General features: G+C 33.2%; 1 protein-coding gene across 4 annotated transcripts in view; it reads left to right on the forward strand.

Annotated features, from left to right (window-relative positions):
• The window catches only part of Ass (argininosuccinate synthase), a 271,035-nt gene that overhangs the window by 203,751 nt on the left and 52,276 nt on the right, over positions 1-15,008 (forward strand). The window lies entirely within an intron of this gene.

Here is a 15,008-nt window from a genome sequence, read left to right on the forward strand (position 1 = left end):
ACCTAATCCCAAGTATGCAAACAATTAAGTTTGCGCCTGAAACAAAGTTCAAGTCTAAAGATGGTACAACACCAGGGCAACTCATTGCAAAGGTGGGTAAAGCTTTGATCACTATTCTTAGTATTTTCCATAATGTAAAGCACATCTCACTAGAAGATGTATACTGCAATGCATTATGGGTGGGGTCACTACCCAGACCGGTTTCAACCTTTTTTGAGGTCTCCTCAGTGAGTAGCTAGACCCTAAATACCAAGGTTTTAGTAATACAAAGCCTTATCAACTTTACCTATATAAGTTGCAACAAGGTGTATTAAGTTTTAATAAAAATCTCTGGAGGAGATATTGATGGGAATAAATTTTTAACTTGGGTATATTGTATATTAGGATAACCAAGCAATTTTATATGCTTGGTTATTTTAGCACCTAATCCCAAGTATGCAAACAATTAAGTTTGCGCCTGAAACAAAGTTCAAGTCTAAAGATGGTACAACACCAGGGCAACTCATTGCAAAGGTGGGTAAAGCTTTGATCACTATTCTTAGTATTTTCCATAATGTAAAGCACATCTCACTAGAAGATGTATACTGCAATGCATTATGGGTGGGGTCACTACCCAGACCGGTTTCAACCTTTTTTGAGGTCTCCTCAGTGAGTAGCTAGACCCTAAATACCAAGGTTTTAGTAATACAAAGCCTTATCAACTTTACCTATATAAGTTGCAACAAGGTGTATTAAGTTTTAATAAAAATCTCTGGAGGAGATATTGATGGGAATAAATTTTTAACTTGGGTATATTGTATATTAGGATAACCAAGCAATTTTATATGCTTGGTTATTTTAGCACCTAATCCCAAGTATGCAAACAATTAAGTTTGCGCCTGAAACAAAGTTCAAGTCTAAAGATGGTACAACACCAGGGCAACTCATTGCAAAGGTGGGTAAAGCTTTGATCACTATTCTTAGTATTTTCCATAATGTAAAGCACATCTCACTAGAAGATGTATACTGCAATGCATTATGGGTGGGGTCACTACCCAGACCAATAAAATAACCAAGCATATAAAATTGCTTGGTTATCCTAATATACAATATACCCAAGTTAAAAATTTATTCCCATCAATATCTCCTCCAGAGATTTTTATTAAAACTTAATACACCTTGTTGCAACTTATATAGGTAAAGTTGATAAGGCTTTGTATTACTAAAACCTTGGTATTTAGGGTCTAGCTACTCACTGAGGAGACCTCAAAAAAGGTTGAAACCGGTCTGGGTAGTGACCCCACCCATAATGCATTGCAGTATACATCTTCTAGTGAGATGTGCTTTACATTATGGAAAATACTAAGAATAGTGATCAAAGCTTTACCCACCTTTGCAATGAGTTGCCCTGGTGTTGTACCATCTTTAGACTTGAACTTTGTTTCAGGCGCAAACTTAATTGTTTGCATACTTGGGATTAGGTGCTAAAATAACCAAGCATATAAAATTGCTTGGTTATCCTAATATACAATATACCCAAGTTAAAAATTTATTCCCATAAATATTATATATATATATATTAAATATTATATATATATATATATATATATTAAATATTATATATATATATATATTAAATATTATATATATATATATATATTAAATATTATATATATATATATATATATATATTAAATATTATATATATATATATATATATATATATATATATACATATAATAATTATTAATAGAATTTTAGATAGTAAAAACCATATTGGTGGCTGTTAGCATTGCAGAAACATTTCTGATACCATAAGGATTCCTATAGGCATGATTCTACTTGCCAATGAGAGAAACTTTTTTAATATTTTTTCAGCCAGTTCCTAAGTCAGTCAAATTCTAGCATGTGCAAGAATTTTTTTTCTCCTGTAAACTCAGATTTTAGTCTCTCATTTCTGTAAAATTGACCATATTGATCTGTTTCAGACCGCACTATGTTTGTATAGTATGTTAGGATTACAGGAGTTATCTGCTTTACTCTTTCTCCAGTGCCTAGAAAATCACATAATAGTCATGAATGATGATGGTCAAGGGTGGACACCAGTTACCCACCATTTCCAAAAGAACCTCCACTACTCTTTTGGGGGAATAAAAAGTGCTAATGATTTATTGTTCAAGACCAAATTGATATATATCCACAAAACAAGTGAGACTATTTGAAGATTTTAAATAATTGTTGCTTTTTTTTTCCCACATTTTTTGTTGTGATTCAATTATTATAGAAAATTTTAAACAATTCCTTATCACATTGACTTTTCATAGGTATTGATTTTCCCAAAATATAAAATTGCCACTGCATAAAGAGGAATTTCAAATTATTTTTCATATAATATGCAATAATTCATTAGTTATCTGACCTTCAGTTAACCAAATCCTCAATTATCTAATCAGCAAAATTACCTTCCCAACATGATTGGATAATTGAAAAATGACTGTACTTGATTGCATTTGAGAAGATGACATGAAAATTATGTTAACTTCACTTTTGTTATTGTTGTTGTTGTTGTTGCAGAATGAATGAACAATGAATGTGTAAATGGATTTATTTTTATTATATTATTATTTTGGTGTGCAAGGACTCATCAAGGGGAAGCTCCTTAACACATGCAGCACCATAACTTAATAATTATCCTACTTTGATTTGAATACATTCACTGATGAAGTGCTTACAACATATGTGGGAAACTTATTCCACTCATTCACTGGCATGTCATGTGGAAAACAGATTTCACACTCTTGATGGATACATTTACTCAAGTTTCCAGGAATGATAACTTTTCTCTCCCTAGCTATAATGAATAAAAAATGTATATACTGTAAAATCTTTCTAGCAACTTGTGAGTTTCCTTTCTTTAAATTCAAAGTTTGATGGATACATTTGTAATTTGGATAAATGTAAACTCTTGATGGATCCATTTACTCAGGTTTCCAGGAATGATAACTTTTCTCTCCCTAGCTATAATGAATAAAAAATGTATATATTGTAAAATCTTTCTAGTAACTTGTGAGTTTCCTTTCCTTAAATTCAAAGTATGAATTTACGTAGAGGGAAAATTGAAGGAATCCTTAGATTTTTAGACCCTATTCTGAAAATCTGTGTTTATGGAATAGGGAGTAAAAACGTAATTTTTTAGAAGGGGGGAAAAAACCCATTCCACTTTCATATGAGATTGACCAACTAATCTCAACTGTTGAAAAGTTCTTGTATAGGTTCTTCACCTGTATATCTGGTTTTCATCTCACAAAATATGTAAACCATCTCAGGAAAATATGATTAACATCTGACCATGCAGTCAGAGATGTATCATGGGAGGCATACACTATCTCTCTCTCTCTCTCTCACACACACACACACACACACACACACACACACACAAACTCATCAACCATACCTTAAACTGATTCAGTGTGTCTACATTTACAACATACTCAAGAAATGCATTCCACTCACCAACCACTCTCCATGTAAAGAACCTTCTCCTCAGTCCTCTGCTCACCTCCTCCTTATACAGTTCCAGGGATGGCTTCTTGTTCTATCCCCCCCCCCCTTCCTTTGCCATTCTATGAAAAATGTCTTCCATGTTAACCTGATAACAACCACTGATTAACTTATATGTCGCAATCATATACCCCCTTCCTATTCACAATGCTTTGCACATGAATGTACTTAATTACTAGTCTCGTAGTCTTGGTTGCTTTGAGTAATTCTAATTAAATGAAAACTATTTTTTCTATCTACAATTTTATTCTACATTTGCTTACTATTTGTCAGCCTGATTTTAGGGCTTCTTTTAAAGAACTCCTAATTGTATTACACCATTTATATCTTAGTGTTACCCTGAGTATTTTTCCTGTCATTTCTGATTCAAACATTTGTTTCTCTGATCTTTTATCTCCCGTTCTGTTTATTTAATCATATTATCAAACATATTTGTGTGCTTACGTATTTCATTCTAATTTTCCTCAAAACTCTAATATATATAGGCTGTTGTTTCTGGTCTTTAATCATTTCATTTCATTTCTAGCACATCTCACTTATCCATATGTTGAAATTAGGTTTAAATACTGCTAGCTTGGTATATTGGTTAACAGTGGTGGCTCGTGGCTTGAAATCGTGAGGTGCTGCAGCTTTTGAAATATACATACACACTGTAAGTACAGTGTATACATGTTTGGATAAAATATCAAAATTATGGTAAAAATTTTAAAAAAAAAATAAACATGAAAAATTATTGTTTATTATCGAAAAAATTATACAGTTTAGTATAATTCAAAATTACTATAACAAATCTAACAGTTAAGCTTAAGTGTTGATGGTTATTCATGACTTATTTTTTAATGGTATTAACAACACCAAAATTTTTATCAAAGAGACGTTTTATTTATATTTTGCTGAGTTTCAACTCGGCATCATCAGAGCAGAACACACTTGTACACGTGACAGTGAGTGAGTGAAACAATACAATTGCAATGGACAAAAAATCTAAAGTCCTATTTTTTGGTGCCCTCTAACGAAAAAAAAAAAAAAACAGCTGTGTGGGAGTTTCTCTTAGGATAACAGTCTCCCAAATTTTTGGCAAATTAATGCAACCATGTTTGTTAAGGTTGGGAGAATTCTTCAAAGCCATTGCTGACTCTAAAAAGAATCTTTCAGATCTGTAACGACATCTAAATAGCACATTTGTTTTCTTCCATCTGATCCTGTGTGAAGGAGTGTCCAACACGTGGTCTGCCAGTCCTGACTCACCACAGTAATAGTAGTGAATGTACTTTTCATGTTCTTCCAGGCGAATGTTGACTAATCTTCCTGTTTGCCCATGATATGCCAAGTCACAGTCACAGGGAAATTCATACACTCCTGGGTGTGCTATAGGGTGGAACTAAAAAGATTAAAATACTTACTTGGTACTCTCTAATTTTGTGTACAAAGACAAAATTTATATTGGGTTGGAGTTGGTTTTAAAATGACTTTCTCAGAAATTTTAGTAAATTACTGTAGTCATACTTGTTGCGGTTAGGAGAATGTTTTATTGCTGCTGCTGCTGCTGACTCCACAAACACTCTTTGACTTGTAATGAGTTTGGTATAGAGTTTTCTTTCATCTAATTTTGTTGTTTTTGTTATTCACTAAAAAAGTTGTTTATAAATAGCTAAAATGTTTTAGTTTTTCTGTATGTTCACTACTGAAAATTATTATTATATGGATATCACACAATTGTTATTGTGTCTCTCTCATTAAACTCATTCACTGATAAATCTACTCATAACTTATACCTCTAGCAATCCTCTAATCAGCATGTATGCTATCATATTTCTTTACTTTTTTTATAAATGTTTCTATCATCCCTTTTTTCTAACTGCCATCCAAATTTTTAACTTGCACACCTTCGGTTTAAAATCCTGGGCTCTGCCTTGTTGCTATCTTTGTCACCAGCACTGGATCTGTTCCATCAGTTCCTCATTTCCAAGAAACCCATGTGATCATATTTGTGTACAACAATCCAAATGTGTTCATATAAAATAAAAAACTTATAAAGAGGAATAATATCTCTACCTCATCAGGTGCCATCTATGTACTTCACGTTTTTCATGATCAAATTTACTTTTTGAGCAGTTTTTCCCATTTCTACAATATGCTTCCCTGTTCACTATCACTACAAAATCTCTAATTTTATCAGGTGCCACTATGTACTGTATGTAATACAGAGCTTGTAATCTTTTCAACCCAAAGTGCATAAACAGACACTTTGCCATATTAAATGTGCAGTTACTATCCTTTATCTATATCAGTCTGTGTAATCATCCTGCTGCAGCTCTATATCCTTTATTAATTGTTGATCTTCCCAATTTTGCATTATCTGGATATTCTTCCCTCAAGTCATTCTCAGTATTTAAAGTATATATTAAACAACAGCCTAATTACAGATCTTGTGGTATGGTTACCTGACTTTTCCATGATTCTGCTCTGCCACATGCTGTTTATTGATTCACTGCTAGATTTTGCTGCATCATGTACTACTCTGTTCATCCTTTAATCCAGGTTATCAACTTCGTATCTGTTTGTTCCATAATAGGTTTTCTTGCAACATCTTGTCAAATGTCTTTGCAAAGTTCAGCTGTGTCATGGTATAGCCATTACCTCTGAAGAAATTTCTTTTTAATTTCATTCTATTGGCTGAACCAAAAAAAAAAAAAAAATGCACAGGTTTACAATATAATTTTTTTTCTTCAGCTTCTGTAATATCTGTACATTTATTATATATAGTTGAGCAGGGAAGATTATGGTTTTAATACTATGGCTTTTAGAAGAAAATGAATGTGACCCAATTTTCCAATCTTCTAAGATTTCAATTCTTTTGTTTATACGTTCTAGAACTGGTAGTAATGGACAGGCAGAGAAAGGAATTCCAAATATGGTGAGAAGAGTCTCTCTCTCTCTCTCTCTCTCTAATGTTAGTCTAAACAGAATACCTCCAAGAAAGATTACCTCCAAAACAGAAAACCAGTAACAGAATACCTCTAAAAGATCTCTCTTCCAAAAACTTGTAATTTCTTGTCAGTATTGACATTTAATACATTTACATTGCTGAATTTTTACAAAATACCAAAAAAGTGACTCATTATCTTTCAAAGTGCTTACTACATCATCCACCTATGCTTATACTTTATTTTCCTTCATAGTTGAGAGAACTGTTATTCCTTCCACAGCATATTATTGTTATTATTTGGTAACCTCCATGGAGTCAACAGACTCATCTTGGGAGGCCCACTCAACCAGCAACATGTCTATCATAATGAGCTTTGAAGTTATTTACACAACCTGCACTCACAATGCACTCAGACAATGCAGTTCACTCACTAACAACTCTCCATGTAAAAATTCTACTCTTAATACCCTTCTTCACCATATCTCTATATAAAAACATTGACAGTGTTGCGATGAGAAGTAGCTGTATATTTGAATCGTGTTATGAAAAGTTTTTTTTTCCCCTAAATCATATTTTCTAGATTTGTATAATAGTGCTTTTATGTGATAGCCAGACTAGACATAATTATTTTGCATTGTATTGTGGTCTAAAAGTGTTCACTTCATTTTTTTATCTTGATTAATGTAGAAGTGCTTGTTAACATTACAAAAATGGTGGCAGTGGCAGCAAGGAAGCATATGCCAGCAGCATGAAAGTCTCAACTCAGAGATGAAGTTTTTCCCTGGACTTTTTGCAGTGGACAAGATGCAACAGTTGTTTCATATATGTATCCAAAAAATATTAAAGATTTATGAAGTGTTAGATGAATAAAAAAAGGAACATATTATAGTATGTGAGAAGTGCAATGAGAGGCTAAGACATTCCAAAAAAAATGAGAATGGTGTTACTGGGAATAATTAGGAAATGGATGGGAGTGCTTGTGACATTAATAATAGAAATGATGTGGAAGAGCTTAGGCAAGAGTTACTGAAAATGAAGAGTCAAGTTAAATGTATTATTATTATTATTATTATTATTATTACGGGCAACTCCAAGGAGAAGAAAATTAAATGTTTAAAGATGAGCATAACTGGTGTAAATGACAAGGAAGTTAATAAAAAGCAAATATCTAAGTATGATAGGTTTGCTTTATATAGTGACTCAATCATTAATGGTATGGTAAAAGATAAAGTGAACAAGACATGTTTTATAGGTGGTGCAATAAAACGAATATCAGATGCTTTGCATAGAAGGAAGGAATGGGTATCAGAATTATTGGTAGTGGGGACAAACAACTTGAATAGGAAGACAAAGAATGTGAAAAGGGATTTGAAGAAGTTGTTGCTGGAAATTAAGAATAATAGTGTCATTAGGAAAGTGGTTAGTTTGTTGCCCAGATATGACAGTGAACTGAGAAAAAGAGCAATGATACTAAATGACAAAATGGACTGAATTGTGTCAGACAGAAAGTGTTCAATTTGTGAATGTAGGGAATGAATTCTAAGGGAATTTAGAATGGTTTCAAAACTAATGGAATGCATTTGAATGGGTTTGATATTGGTCATTTGGAGTGATTGTTGTTTAATAAGAGTGCACAGGGTCCATACAAAATTAGTACCACTAAGAGTCAGAGAGAGAGATTGAGAAGCAGGTTATGGAAGGATGGGAAGAGGGTGGATACAAAGGTGAGGAAGTGATTATAGCAGAGCAAAGTGATGCAGTGCAAAATGGTGGGGATCATAAGAATATAAATGAAATTCAGAGTGAGGAGCAGGGAAAACAGGGATGATAAAAATATGAAAAGAGAGAGAAGAGTGATAATAGTGGAGAATTGTTATGCTTGTATACAAATGACAAGAATATTAGAAATAAAAGAGACGAGTTTGTAGCATTGATTGAATCAGTATGCCCAAAGATAATTGGCATAAGTGAAACTTAGTTGACTGAATATGATATACTGTGAAGACTTGACAATGGTAGGATATAGAATTTTTCAAAAGGATAGGAAGATCAAGAGAGGAGGAGGAGTATTGTTAATGGTAGCAGAGGAATTGTATCCTTCAAGAGTCAGAGTGGAAAAAGTACACATGTGAAGATTTTGAACTGTTTGGTGGGAAGTTGAGATCAATAGAATAGTATATGTAGTAGGATGCTATTACAGGCCAGAGAATGTGGAGAGTGTTGATTGTGGAATGTTTAAACAAATTAGTTGGGCTTGTAAAAAGAAGATGATCCTAATGGGAGATTTTAATTATAGGAATGTGGATTGGAAAGAAAAGATAGTGTATAGTAACAAGGAGAATGAATTTGTTGAGTTTCTGCAAGATAATTCTCTAAAGCAGCATGTGATGGAAGTGATATGAGGTTTATTGGTGTTAGATTTAGTAATATGCTCACAGAATGTGGTTGTGAATGAGGCATCAGCACTACCACCTGTTGGTGAAAGTGATCATGAGCTATTGGTTTGGAAGGTAGTCAAAGAGGAGAAAGCAGTTATCAAGAAAGTCTATATGTGAAACTATATATAAGGTGGGTGATTATGAGAAGCTCCATAATCAACTAGCATCAATGCATTGGATTGATGAATTGTGTAGAAAAGATGTTGACAGTGCATGTGAAATGATAAGGCAGTATCTAACACAAGCAATGCATAACTACATACCAAGAGTTAAGCAAATAGAGTAGGAGTGAGATGGATGAATGAACAGTGAAATCAACCAAGCAGTGTTAAGAAAGAAAGTTGTTAAGAGAGGTACAAGACAGTTTGCAGTGAACAAATGCATGAAGAATATAAAGTGCAAGCCAGAAAAGTGACAAGTATGGTTAAAAAAGAAAAAGTAGAATATGAGGGGAGATTAGCCAGTCAGGTCAAAGGTAATCCAAGGGAATTTTTCTGCTATGTGGCAAGCAAGAGGAAAAATAATTATGGCAGTTATTGTAGCAGAATAACCATAACTAACCATAATAAATGAGCAAAAACCAACAGCAAGATACACATGGGAAAGTCCAGATGGAAGATACAAAAATCAATTAGACTATATTGTGGTCAGCAATATAGTCTGTGAATCTGATCATAAACTGGTCTTAATGAAGATGAATATTCGCTTGAATACAATAAAAATTAAAAGAAGTCAACCTGTAAAATGGGATCTGCAAATAGTACAAAATCCAATAGTAAAATCAAAATTTAATGAAAATGTTTCAGAACTGCTATTTGCACAGTTACAAAACGAAAATGAACCCTCCCAGTGGAACAGACTACAAGTAGCTATCATAACATCTGCTAAAAATCACATCAATATACATGAAGAAAGAAAGAAAAACCCGTGGATAACACAAGAAGTAATCAACCTTATTGTTGAAAGAAGAACATGTAAAAAGCAGAGCAAATGAAGAAGAAAGATTAAGATATAAAACATTGGATAAAAGAATCAAACAGTTATTATTATTATTATTATTATTATTATTCCTGACACCTCCAAGGAGTCCGAAGACTCATCACGGGAGGACACCTACAACTGTCTCAACCACTACACCGAACCTCTACTATGAATCGTCTCCATCAATGCCATATACCGCCTACCTCCACCAGCACCGGTATTCTATGTCTGTAAACTGTGTGCTATGCAGAAGATTGAAAGAAATCTGGATAAATAGGCATGCACTGAGATAGAAGAATTACAAAATAGGAACAAAACCAGAGAAGCATTCCTGAAAGTGAAAGAACTTAATGGAAAAGCAAAACATACACAGTTTAATAACATCAAGGACAAAGATGGAAACATAATCATTGATAACGAAAAGATAAATGGAAGAAGGGTGGAGTACTTATCAGATCTGTATGATGATGATAATGGTAACATGTTAGATGATTCATGACACCTTAAGTTAAACGTAACAACAGATACCACTCTACCAACAAGAAAGGAGATAGAACATGTAATTAAGAATCTTCTTAATAATAAATCCCCTGGGTGTGATAATAACCTGGCTGAGTGCTGAAAGCTTTGACTGGCAATAATAACAACTATTTAGTGGAATCCATTCAGGACATCTATAAAACAATAGAATTACCTGAAGACTATTACACTTTTTTTATAATCTTTGTCAAGTAGCTTTATTTTATCCTCCTACATGTTTTGCCAATCTTTTTCTATTGGCATCCTCAGGGAATACAAACTAGTAAGCTAAAATGAAGGTTACAGATTAGGTTATATAATTCATACAAAAAATTGGTATTGTGCGTGACAATGTGCGTGTCTCGTTAACGTGATTTATTCATTATGGCTCATTACGTAATTGTTATGAAAGTTCATTTCTTTGATGTTTAATGATCTGATAAAAGTTTTCCAAATTTCTGGTAAAATTAGACCTTGATTCTTGTTTAGGTTTTCAGTTTTACGGGCGACTGTAGCTGCTTCTTTAAAGGTTCTTGAACGGTATACGTGTGTAGAGGCTTAAGTGCTGTGAGGACATCATGTTGGAGGCTTAATGGATTTTTTACAACACTCAAAAAGAATTAAAATAGAATTTAATACTTCCTATATTTCGTCCTAGTGACTAGGACATCTACAGGGATTACAAAAACAATTAATGTAACATATACACAAATAACAAACAATACTAAGCCCAAAGAGCTATGTGATGAGCTGAGTTGAAATGGAGGTAACGTCCAGTATTTGTAGGTTTTCTGTATACAGATAGGTTGATACTATTATTGGATTGTTTCTTTATTAAAATGTCAAGGAATGGCAGTTTTTTATCTTTTTCCATTTCTAATGTGAATTTGATGGTATTGTGGAAACTATTGATTTGGTTGAGGTAATTCATTAGTTCTTCTTTCGTATGATCCCAAATGATAAAGATGTCATCTACATATCTGTACCAAATTTTCGGTTTTGGAATGATCTCGGTTAAGATTTTTTTCTCTAGATCTTCCATGAATAAGTCAGCACAAGGAGGTGATAGGGGGCTACCCATAGCTAATCCAGTGAGTTGTTTGTAGATCATTTTTTGCCAATAGTGGGATAAGAGCCTTATGCCATACATAGAAGATAACTACCATTCAAGAACCTTTAAAGAAGCAGCTACAGTCGCCCGTAAAACTGAAAACCTAAACAAGAATCAAGGTCTAATTTTACCAGAAATTTGGAAAACTTTTATCAGATCATTAAACATCAAAGAAATGAACTTTCCTAACAATTACATAATGAGCCATAACGAATAAATCACGTTAACGAGACACGCACATTATCACGCACAATACCAATTTTTTGTATGAATTAGAACCAACAGTTATAACCTAGTCTGTAACCTTCATTTTAGCTTACTAGTTTGTATTCCCTGAGGATGCCAATAGAAAAAGATTGGCGAAACATGTAGGAGGATAAAATAAAGCTACTTGACAAAGATTATAAAAAAAGTGTAATAGTCTTATGAATAATTGTCAAGAAAACAATTCAACATAATGAACAGGATCAACGAGTTCACCAAACAAAAGGTACGCAATCTCGAAGGTTTAAAATGCGAAAAAACTAGGTATTTAAACCATCTGACTTTTTTAAAAATATGTAGAGACAATAGCGTGATCCCAAAATTTCTTCGTTTGAAACAATATTATAAAACTAGACAAGCCAACTTGATTTACCAACGAACTTCGTATGCTCTTCTTAGAGAAAGAATTCGCCATACGAGATTCATGCTTAGCAAAATAGACTCACAGTGCTATAATTTATTCACAGATATCTCTAATAATCTTGATGCTGAGACATGGCAACCATTAGACAATATGATTAGCAACAGTTTTACCAAAACATTTAATCACAGAAAAAAGACACAAATTGATAAAGTCAATATACTGTATGATAATCATAGCAACTGCAAATTGTCTCTACCAGATAACCAAGTGATAATTAACCTATCTAAACACGTTTTAAGTAAACCTGAGATCTCTATCCTCAAAAAAGGATTCAATTTTGCTTTAAAACCTACTGTCATTCCTAAAATAGAGTTCATCTGCAACTTAGAAAAAGCCTTCTCATTACTACCAGTTCCAATAGCTAATGACTTACGATTAAAAAGCAGCATAATGCTTTCAGCTCAGTTAAGATCTCCTAACACCAACTCTAACCAAATGGAAAGAAGAATGCTTCTCAAATTAAGGAATAATAAAGATATCATCATACTCAAAGTCGACAAAGGTAATAATACAGTTATATTAAATACTAAAGATTATGAAGAAAAAATTAAAAATCTATTATCTGACAGGTCTGTATATGAAGTCCTCAGTAGAGATCCTACCACAAAAAACCATAATGACACCAATGAATTATTACGTGGAATGAATAACTGGCCTATAGAAATTATAAAAAAACTAAAATCTATGCACCCACTTACTCCTAGATTGTATGCCTTCCAAAAATTCATAAAGAAGGTATACCATTACGTCCAATAGTTGATGGAATCTATTCTCCCACTTACCAACTGTCCAAGTATCTTGCGAAGATTTTACAACACATTCACGTCTCGGATACTTATATTAAAAACTCAAAACATTTTATAGATAAAATAAAAAACATCCCTATTTTTGAAGAGGATATACTAGCAAGCCTGAACATTACATCTCTGTTTACTAACATTCCAGTGGTTGAAGTCATCAACATCTCAGACAACTTGTTCCCAAAAACATCACTACTTTGTTCAATCAATGTTTAACTTCTAACTATTTTATTTGGCAAAAAACGATCTACAAACAACTCACTGGATTAGCTATGGGTAGCCCCCTATCACCTCCTTGTGATAGGGGGCTACCCATAGCTGCCAACACTATTCATGGAAGATCTAGAGAAAAAAATCTTAACCGAGATCATTCCAAAACCGAAAATTTGGTACAGATATGTAGATGACATCTTTATCACTTGGGATCATACGAAAGAAGAACTAATGAATTACCTCAACCGAATCAATAGTTTCCACAATACCATCAAATTCACATTAGAAATGGAAAAAGATAAAAAACTGCCATTCCTTGACATTTTAATAAAGAAACAATCCAATAATAGTATCAACCTATCTGTACACAGAAAACCTACAAATATTGGACGTTACCTCCATTTCAACTCAGCTCATCACATAGCTCAGAAACTTAGCGTTATCCATAGTCTCAAGAAAAGAGCTATACAGTATACGACAGACAAGGATGACCTACTAATGGAATTAACCACAATATCCAGAGAACTTTCTTTAAATGGTTACCCAAAAAGACTCTATAACAAGATTCTCTTTACTGATATACCACATCGACAACGTGATGACGTCCAATACATCAGTACAATTACGATTCCTTTTGTCAGCAACCTTTCCAAAAAATTAGCTAACCTTTTAAAACCACATAAGATCAGAGTGGCATTCAAACCAATCAACACTATTCGGAAATTTTTAAGATCACCGAAAGAAAGATCCTCACCCATTCTACAAGTACTCTGGAGTATATAATATACCTTGCTCATGTGGTATTAGTTACGTAGGTCAGACCTCTAGAAGCTTTGAAACGAGAAAGAAAGAACACATAGGATATGTCAGAAATAACAGACAAGACATTTCAGGCCTTTCATGCCACTTTGCCTCTACTAACCATCACATTCAGTGGGATAAGAGCCTTATGCCATACATAAAAGATAACTACCATTCAAGAACCTTTAAAGAAGCAGCTACAGTCGCCCGTAAAACTGAAAACCTAAACAAGAATCAAGGTCTAATTTTACCAGAAATTTGGAAAACTTTTATCAGATCATTAAACATCAAAGAAATGGACTTTCATAACAATTACGTAATGAGCCATAACGAATAAATCACGTTAACGAGACACACACATTGTCACGCACAATACCAATTTTTTGTATGAATTAGAACCAACAGTTATAACCTAGTTGCAACCTTCATTTTAGCTTACTAGTTTGTATTCCCTGAGGATGCCAATAGAAAAAGATTGGTGAAACATATAGGAGGATAAAATAAAGCTACTTGACAAAGATTATAAAAAAAGTGTAATAGTCTTATGAATAATTGTCAAGAAAACAATTCAACATAACAGAATTACCTGAAGTTTTTACAACATCTATTTGCATACCAATTCCAAAGAAAAATAATGCACAAAATTGCAAGGATTACAAAACTGTGAGCCTAATGTCCCATGTATCTAAAATTATTTTAACCATTGTTAACAAACAAATTGAAAGAGCCTTACTCGGTGAACAGAAAGGCTTCAGAGGAGGAATGGGAATCATTAATGCTATCCTGGAACTAAAAATACTAATAGAAAGATCACTTGAAAGAAATAGGAACATTTATATATGCTTCATAGACTTTCAGAAGGCTTTTGACTGGGTAAAACATAATAAAATGTTCAATATATTAGATAAATTAGACTTAGGCGATCATGTACAAGATTATAGAAATGATTTACACCAAATAGAAAATGCAGCTGTTTAACTATGAGACT

The sequence above is a fragment of the Typopeltis vanoorti genome, chromosome 8 (assembly GCF_054136105.1).
Source record: "Typopeltis vanoorti isolate ZY-2024b chromosome 8, IOZ_Tvanoo_1.0, whole genome shotgun sequence".
Taxonomy (NCBI): domain Eukaryota; kingdom Metazoa; phylum Arthropoda; class Arachnida; order Uropygi; family Thelyphonidae; genus Typopeltis; species Typopeltis vanoorti.